This window comes from Leucoraja erinacea, unplaced genomic scaffold (assembly GCF_028641065.1).
Source record: "Leucoraja erinacea ecotype New England unplaced genomic scaffold, Leri_hhj_1 Leri_597S, whole genome shotgun sequence".
NCBI classification, from domain to species: Eukaryota; Metazoa; Chordata; class Chondrichthyes; order Rajiformes; family Rajidae; genus Leucoraja; species Leucoraja erinaceus.
The window spans coordinates 85,001-94,323 of record NW_026576506.1 but is presented as its reverse complement, the minus strand read 5'-3'; positions in this window follow the sequence as shown (position 1 = coordinate 94,323).

Below are 9,323 nucleotides of genomic sequence, written 5' to 3'. Positions count from 1 at the left end.
TTGTGGCCTACCAAGAACCCCTGTACCAACTGCAGTAGAACCTCCTAGCCCCTCCTTAGACTAACAATCCTCTACGCAAAGAATTCCTTTCCTCCATATAGGAGACCAAAAACGTACGCAATACTCCAGGTGTGGTCTCACCACGACGACTGTACAACTGCAGTAGAACCTCCCTGCTCCTATACTCAAATCCTCTCAGAGCAATAATGTCTTCCTCAGAGTAGGAGACCAAAACTGTTACGCAATACTTCCAGGTGTGGTCTCACAAAGACCCTGTACAACTGCAGAGTATAAACCTCACTGCTCTGTGGACCCTCAAATCGACCTCCTCTCAGATGCATAACTCGTATCTTTAAGTTACTTGCAATTTGAGCATCTTTTCGTGGGAAGGTATGGTGTAGCATGACACCCGGTTGTTTCTCCCCACCGCCTCAGGGCATCTTGGCAGTCCTACTTTCAGTGTTTTTGCAAAGTGGGTAACCTCAGGCTGTGCTGGGGGCCACACCCTTGACTTCCAAGGACGGCCACAGTTTATACTCTCTAAATTTAGGAGATTGAGAGGGACAACTTAGAGAAACTTACAAATCCTCTTAGGGGTTGGACAGGCTAGATGCAGGAAGATTGTTCCCGATGTTGGGGAAGTCCAGGACAAGGGGTCACAGCTTAAGGATAAGGGCGAAATCCTTTAAAACCAAGATGAGAAGAACTTTTTTCAAACAGAGAGTGGTGAATCTCTGGAACTCTCTGCCACAGAGGGTAGTCGAGGCCACACAGTTCATTGGCTATATTTAAGAGGGAGTTAGATGTGGCCCTTGTGGCTAAGGGGATCAGAGGGTATGGAGAGAAGGCAGGTACAGGATACTGAGTTGGATGATCAGCCATGATCATATTGAATGGCGGTGCAGGCTCGAAGGGCCTAATGGCCTACTCCTGCACCTAATTCTATGTTTCTATGTTTCTATGATGTTGGGAAGTCCCAGGACAAGGTGTCACAGCTTAAGACCTCATGGGGGAATCCTTTAAAACCGAGATACCCAGAACTTTTTGTCACACAGAGAGTTGGTGAAGTCTCTGGAAACTCTCTGCCACCAGAGGGTAGTCGAAGGCCAGTTCATTGCATGGCTTAAGAGGGAGTTGATGTTGCCCTTGTGGCTACAAGGGATCCTGGGGGTGCTGGTAGAAACACGGACTTGGATACTGAGTTTTATGATCAGCCCATGACCACACTTGAATTGCGAATGGTGCAGGCTGGAAGGGCCGAATGGCCTCTACTCCTGCACCTACTGTCTATTGTCTACTAAACGTAATTCCCCTTCTCATGTATCTGTCCACTGTGAATAGATCGATGACAATCAGGTATAGTATTTCCGCTGGCTGGTTAGCGCTCAACAAAAGCATTTTCACTTAAGTGACAATGAACTGAATTGAAAGGCCTGGATAGAGTGGATGTGGAGAGGATGTTTCCACTAGTGGGAGAGTCTAGAGTCTAGGATTAGAGGGCACAGCCTCAGAATTAAAGGACGTCCTTTTAGAAAGTAGACCAGGAGGAATTTCTTTAACCTGGGTGCGGTGAATCTGTGGAATTCATTTCCTGTGGAGGCCACAAGTCAGTGGATATTTTTAAGGCAGAGATAGATAGATTCTTGATTAGTGCGGGCTTCAGGGAGAAGGCAGGAGAATTCCACAGACTCACAACTCTCTCTGTGAGAGAAAAAGTGTTTCCTCGTCTCCGTTCTATGTTTCCTGCCTCTATCTTTTGGTTTCCAAACCTGGAGGCAGGAAAACATTTTCCCGATGTTGAGGGGGGTCCAACAACCAGGGTCACAACACCGGCCACGGACACACACACAACACACACACACAGTCACACACACAACCCACACACACACACACACACTACACACACCAACACACACACACCACAGTTTAAGAATAAGGGTTCTCTGCCACAGAACAGAGAACGAGGCTCCAAACACTTTTTCTCACAGTGAGAGTTGTGAGTCTGTGGAATTCTCTGCCTCAGGAGGCGGTGGAGGCCGGTTCTCTGGATGTTTTCTCTGCAGTTCCTTGATCTCCACTCCATTTCAAACCTCAGTTAGACCCTCCTTATCTCGTCTGTATAATTCCCTCTCCCCCCCCGTGCTCGGTCTGGCGAAATGGCCTCAATAGACAACTAGACTCAGGAGTAGAGGCCATTCGGACCCTTCCTAGGCCAGCAACACGCCATTCAATGTGATCAGGCTGATCATCCCCAATCAGTTACGGCCTGTTCCTGCCTTCTCCCCTGACGTTTCCGCGCACTATCTTAAGAGCCTATCTAGCTCTCTGAATCGAACCTAGCTCCAGAGAACCGGCCCTCCACCGCCCTCTGAGGCAGAGATTTCCACAGACTCTCAACTCTCTGTGAGAAAAAGTGTTTCCTCGTCTCCGTTCTAAATGGCCGACCCCTTATTCTTAAACTGTGTGTGTGTGTGTGTGTGGCCCCTGGTTCTGGACTCCATCAACACCGGGAACATGTTTCCTGCCTCTCTAGCGTGTCCAAACCCTTAACAATCATATATGTTTCAATGAGATCCCCTCTCATCCTTCTAAACTCCACAGAGTGTACAAGCCCACAGCCGCTCCATTGTGTGGCCCCTGGTTCTGGACTCCCCCAACATCGGGAACATGTTTCCTGCCTCTAGCGTGTGTGTCCAAACCCTTAACAATCTCATATATGTTTCAATGAGATCCCCGCTCATCCTTCTAAACTCCACAGACTGCACAAGCCCACAGCCGCTCCATTCTCTCCGCATGTGACAGTCCCGCCATCCCGGGAATTAACCTGGTGAACCTACGCTGGGCTCCCTCAATAGCAAGAATGTCCTTCCTCAAATTAGGGGACCATAACTGCACACAATACTCCAGTTGAGGTCTCACTAGGGCCCTGTACAACTGCAGAAGGACCTCTTTGCTCCTATACTCGACTCCTCTTGTTATGAAGGCCAACAGGCCAAAACTGCACACAATACTCCAGGTGTGGTCTCACTAGGGCCCTGTACAACCGCAGAAGGACCTCTTTGCTCCTGTACTCAACTCCTCTTGTTATAAAGGCCAACTTGCCATTCGGTGTAGTGAAAACTGTGTGTGTGTGTGGCCCCAGGTTCTGGACTCCCCCAACATCGGGAACATGTTTCCTGCCTCTAGCGTGTCCAAGCCCTTAACAATCTTGGAGAGACGGGTGACCTGAAACATCGGCTGATCCTTCTCTCCAGAGACGCTACCTGTCCCGCTGAGTTACTCCAGCCTTCTGTACCTTTCTACATCTGAAAGAAAACTGGACTGAGTGGTTTCAGGTTACCTGAAGCATTCGAGCGGGAATTCCTCTGGAGAACTGCCGCTCCCCACTCTCTTTCATTCCACAATAATCTTGCTGCCGACCCCACATCAGTCTTAGAATGCCCATGGGGTGTCCATTTATTCCCTCCTCTTGATTTCGTCCTCAAAAACGTGTTTCGCCCAGAGAGTTGTGAATTTGTGGAATCCCTCCCCCGAGTGTCTTGTGTGTGTGTTTGTGTTGTGTTTTTGTGTTTTTGGTGTGTGTGTGTGGTGTGTGTGTTGTGGTGTGTTTGGTGTCTGTGTCCTTGTGTGGTGTGTGTATGTGTGTGTGTGTAGTGTGTGTGTTGTGTCTTTGTGTGTGTGTGTGCAGGACGGCAGATTCTTGAACACAAATCCAAGGTTGGACAGTTCCTCCCCCCCTGGATTTCACCAGCGGGTGAGGCAGCATCTACTGGAGCGAATGAATCCCCACCTCCTCCCCTTTCGGACCCTCTCTTCAGACTGGAGTTTTGTGTGGCAATGGGGTTCAGAGGGCCTCACACCACACACCCACAGCACACACACTAGAGCAGCAACACGCCATACACGCACCACACACACACCACATCCATGCCACACTCACACACACACACACACACCCCACTCACCACACTCACACAACACACCCCCACACCCACACCCACACTCAACACCGCAACACCCACGTCCCCACACACACACACACCCACTCCCCCACACACACACTCCCCTCCACACACACACACGCACACCACACCACACATACACACACCACACACACCACACACACACCACCACACACACACACACCCACGCACCATCACCCCTCCACCCCACACACCACACACAGAGTCCTGGGGTCACACCCACACACACTCCACCCCACACACACCACACCACACACGTTTTCACAAGGTCCTGGACACACACCCCACCACACCACACACACACACACCACACACACACCACCTCCACCTTCCACTCCCCCATACCCACACACCTCGTGTACTCGACCACTTCCATGGACCTCTCCTTCTCTCTCTCTCCACACGCCGCATCCTTCATCTCCACTCCTCCAGCTCACCCGACACCTCACTCATCCACGCAGGTTGACACCCACCCCCCTGCCCTCTTCTCCTCTCCCCTCTCCCTCCCCGCCCCCCCCCTCTCCCCCTCTCCCCTCTCTCCTTCTCCTCTTCCCCTCTCCACCCCCACTCCCCTCCTCCCTCCATTCTCCCCCCCTCCTTTCTCAGAAAAACCCTCTCTCCCTCTTACCTCTCCTCCCTCTCCCCCCCCTCCTCCTCCTCCTCTCCCCCCTCTCTCCCTCCTTCCCCCCCTCCCCTCCCCCTCATCCCCCTCCCCCCTCTCCTCCCTCCTCTCCCCCTCTTCCCCTCTCCCCCCTCTCCTCCCTCTCCTCTCCCCTCCTCCCCTCTCCCTCTCCTCCTCTCCCTCTCTCCTCTCTCCCTCTCCTCCCCCCTCCTCCCTCTCCCCCCTCTCCCCCTTCTCCTGCCCCTCTCTCCCCTCACCTCCCCCCCCTCCCTCTGTTCTCCTCCCCTCTCCCCCCTCTCCTCCTCTCTCCCTCTCCCCCCTCTCCCCCTCTCCCCCTCCTCTCCTCTCCCTCCCCCTCCCCCCCTCCTCTCCTCTCTCTCCTCCCTCTCCTCTCCCTCTCCCTCCCTCCCTCTCCCCCTCTCCCCCCTCCCCCCTCTCTCCCTCTCTCCTCTCTCCCCTCTCCTCTCTCTCCCCTCTCTCCCTCTCTCCCCCTCTCCCCTCTCCCCCTCTCTCCCCCCCTCTCCTTCCCCCTCTCTCCCCCCTTCCTCCCTCTTCTCTCTCCTCTCCCTCCCCCCTCTCCTCTCCCTCTCTCCCCCTCTCCCACTCTCTCCCCCCTCTCCTCTCTCTCCCCCCTCTCCCTCCTCCCTTCTTCCCTCTCTCCCTCTCTCCCTCCCTCCCGCTGGAAGTATTTCCATACAACTCCCCCCCTCTCCTCTTCTCTCCTCCCCTCACTAGACAACAGGTGAAGGAGTAGAGGCCATTCGGCCCTTCTAGCCAGTACCCGACATTCAATGTGATCACGGCTGATCATCCCCAATCAGTTCCCCTCTCTCCTTCTCCCCCTCTCTCTCTCTCTCTCTCTCTCCCTCTCCTCTCTCTCTCTCTCGCTCCCTCTCTCTCTCTCTCGCTCCCTCTCTCCCTCTCTCTCTCCCCCCCCCCCTCTCTCGCTCTCTCTGTAGGCGAGAGAGAGAGAGAGAGAGAGAGAGAGAGAGAGTGTGTGTGTGCGTGTCTTCTCCTCTCTCTCTCTCTAATCTCTCTCCCTTCTCTCTCTCCCTCTCTCTCTTCTCTCCCTCTGCTCTACCTTTATCTCTCCCTCTCTCATTTTCTCTCCCCCTCCTCTCTATCTTCCCCTCTCCCTCTCTCATGCGTCTCTCTCCCTCTCTCAGTCCCTCTCCCCCCTCTCCCCTCTCCCTCTCTCTTCCCTCTCCCTCTCGTCCCCCCTCTCCCCCTCTCCTCCTCTCCTCCTCCTCATCTCTCTCCTCTCACTCCCTCTCTCCCCTCTCTCCCCCCTCTCCCTCTCTCCTGTCCCCTCCCCTCCCTCCTCCTCCCCTCTCTCTCTGCTCTCTCTCTCTCTCCTCTCTCTCCCTCCTCCTCTCTCCCTCTTGTGTCCCTCCTCTCCCTCTCTCTCTCTCTCTGTAATCTCCTCTCTCTCCCCCCTCTCCCCTCTCCTCCTCTCCCCTCTCCCCCTCTCCTCTCCTTCTGCTCTCTCCTCTGTGTCTCTCTCCCTCTCCTCTCTCTCCCCCCTCTCCTCTCCCCTCCTCTCTCCTCTCTCCCCTCTCTCTCCTCTCCCCTCTCTCTTCTCTCCTCCCTCCTCCCCCCTCTCCCTCTCCCCCCCCTCTCTCCCTCTCCTCCCCCCCCCTCTCTCACCCTCCCCCTCTCTCCCCCCCTCTCTCTCTCTATCTATCTATATATCTATCTATCTATCTATCGCATATCTCTCCCTCCCCTCTCTCCCTCCCCCTCCCTCTCTCTCTCCCCCCCTCCCTCCCTCTCTCTCCCTCTCCCCCTCTCTCCCCTCTCTCCCTCTCTCCTTCCTCCCCCTCTCCCCCTCTCTCTCCCTACCTCCGCCTCTCTCCTTCTCTCCCTCTCTCCCCATCTCCATCTCTCTCCTTCTCTCCTTCTCTCCATCTCTCCCCTCTCTCCCTCACTCCGTCTCTCTCCGTCTCACCCTCTCTCCCCCTCTCCCCCTCTCTCCCTCTCATTCTCTCCCCCTCCCTCTCTCCCCCCTCTCCTCTCTCCCTCTCTCCCCCTCTCTCCTTCTCTCTCTCCCTCTCCCCCCCTCTCCCCCCCCCCTTCCCTCTCTCTCTCCTCCCCTCTCCTCCCCTCTCCTCTCTCTGCCCCCCCCCTCCTTGACCGTGGGTTTCTCTGGTTATTTTGGACGAGTCTCCCCTCGTATCTTCCCGCTCTCTCCTGCAGGCTCGAAGGGCCGCTCTGGCCTCTACTCCTGCCTCGTTCTACAATTCCTCATATGTCCTCTCCATCCCCTCCCCCTCCTCCTCCCTGGGCCTCTCTCTCTCTCTCTCTCTCTCATCTCCCCTCTCCTCTCCTCCCCCTCCCCTCTCCCTCCCACCTCTCTTTCTCTCTCTCCTCCCCTCTCTCCCCTCTCTTCTCTCTCTCCCCTCCTCTTCCCCCTCCCCTCCCCCTCTCTCTCTCCCCCTCTCTCTCTCTCCCTCCGCCCCTCCTCCCTCTCCTCCTCTCTCATCCTCTCCTCTCCTGTACCCCTCTCTCTCTCCCCTCGTCCCTCTCCTCCTCCCTCCCTCCCCCCTCTCCCCCTCTCTCCTCCTCTCCCTTCTCCTCCTCTCTCCCTCTCTCCTCTCCTCGCCTCTCCCCTCTCTGTTCCCCTCTCCTCTCCCTCTCTCCTCCTCCTCACTCACTCCTTCTCTCCCTCTCACTCACCTCTTCTCTTCCTCTCTCCTTCACTCACTCCTTCTCTCCTTCTCTCCCTTCCTCTCTCTCTCCCCCTCTTTCTTCCTCCTTCCTCCCCCCCTCTCCTCCCCTCTCCCCCCCCCACTCACCCTCTCCCTCCCCTCCCCTCCTTCCTCCCTCCCTCTCCCCTCCCCCTCTCTCCTTCACTCCTCTCCTCCACACTCACAATCTCCCTCCACCTTCCCTCTCCCTCCCTCTCCCTCCTCCCTCTCTCCCCCACACTCACAATCTTCCCCTCTCTCTCACCTCCCCTCTCCCTCCCTCTCCTCCCCTCCTCCTCTCCCTCCCTCCCTCTCTCCTCCCCTCTCTCTCTCACACCCTCTATCTCTCTCTCTCCCTCTTTCTCCCCCTTTTCCTCTCCCTCCTCTCTCTCTCTCTCTTCCCCATCTCCTCTCTCCCTCTCTCTCTCCTAAATCCCTCCTCTCCCTCTCCCCTCTCCTCTCCTCTCCTCCCCTCTCCCCCCCCTCTCCTCTCCTCTCCTCCCCCTCTCCCCCCTCTCTCTCCTCTCTCTCCCCCTCCCTCTCCTCTCCTCTCTCCTTCGCTCTCTCCCCCTCCCTCTCCTCTCCCCTCCTCCTCCCTCTCCCTCTCTCCCTCCCTCCCCTCCCCTTTCTCTCTCCTCCTCCCCCCTCCTCTCCCTCCCTCTCCTCTCCCTTCTCCCTCCCCCCCCCCCCCCCCCCTTTCTCTCCCCCCGTCACCCTGACCCTTGCCTCCTCCCCCTCCCCCTCCCCCCCTCTCCCCCTCTCCCCCCCCTCCCCTCTCTCCCCTCTCTCCCCCTCTCCTCCTCCCTCTCTCCTCCCCTCTCAAACTCCTCTCCTCCTCTCTCTCTCTCCCCCCTCCCCTCTCTCCTCCTCTCCCCTCTCTCTCCACCTCTCGCTCCCTCTCCTCTCTCTCTCCCCCTCTCCTCTATCTCTCTCTCTCTCCCCCTCTCCCCCTCTCTCTCTCTCTCCCTCCCTCTCCCCCTCCCCCTCTCTCTCTCCCCCTCTCTCTCCCTCCCCCTCTCCTCCCTCCCCTCCTCTCTCCCCCTCTCCCCCTCTCTCCCCCTCTCTCTCCCTCTCTCTCTCCCTCCTCTCTCTCTCTCTCCCCTCTCTCGGCCTCTCTCTCCACCTCCTCTCTGTCTCTCTGATTGCATTCTCCCCCCCTCTCCCCTCTCCTCTCCCTCTCTCTCTCTCCCTCTCTCTCTCCCCCTCTCCCTCTCTCCCTCCCTCTCTCTCTCTCCTCTCTCCCTTCCCCCTCTCCCTCTCCCTCCCTCCCTCTCCCTCTCCCCCTCTCTCCCCACTCCCTCTCCCCCTCTCTCCCACTCTCCGCCCTCCCCTCTCTCCCCCCCCTCCCCCTCTCCTCCCCTCTCCCCCCTCTCCCCCCCTCCCCTCTCCCCCTCTCCCTCCCCTCTCTCTCCCCTCTCCCTCTCTCCCCCTCTTCCCTCTCCCCCCCCTCTCCCACCTCTCCCCCTCTCCCTCTCCTCCCCCCTCCCCCACTCCTCCCTCCCCTCCCTCCCTCCCCTCCCCCCCGCTCCCCTCCTCCTCCCCCTCTCCCCTCTCCCCTCCCTCCCCCTCTCCCCCCCCTCTCCTCCCTCTCCCTTCTCCTCCTCTCCCCTCCCCTCCCCACTCCCCACCTCTCTCCTCTCGTTCAGCAGCCACTTGTCCAATAGTGTCCTCTTGCTCTCCCCCCTCTCCCCGACCAACGTAACATAGATGCGGTTGTTCGTGCCGGCATAGTAGGAGTTCCCTGTGGCCACAGTCACTCTATAAGTCACCATCTCAGCTCGGAGGGCGGGCGAGCGGGCGGGAATCCAAGTCCGAGTCCAGTCCCGCTCCGCAGTCAGGAATGCAAGCTCTGCAATCAGAATCCTATCACTGATATACACTCCAACAGGGCTGGGCCACTCTGCACCTTGTCAAATAGGAACCTCTGCTCTTGTCGGAGCAGGAGTTGTAAAAGACACTCCCACATCCTCTGCTGAAATAGGAACTGCAGATGCTGGAAAAAAATCGAAGGTAGACACAAAAATGCTGGAG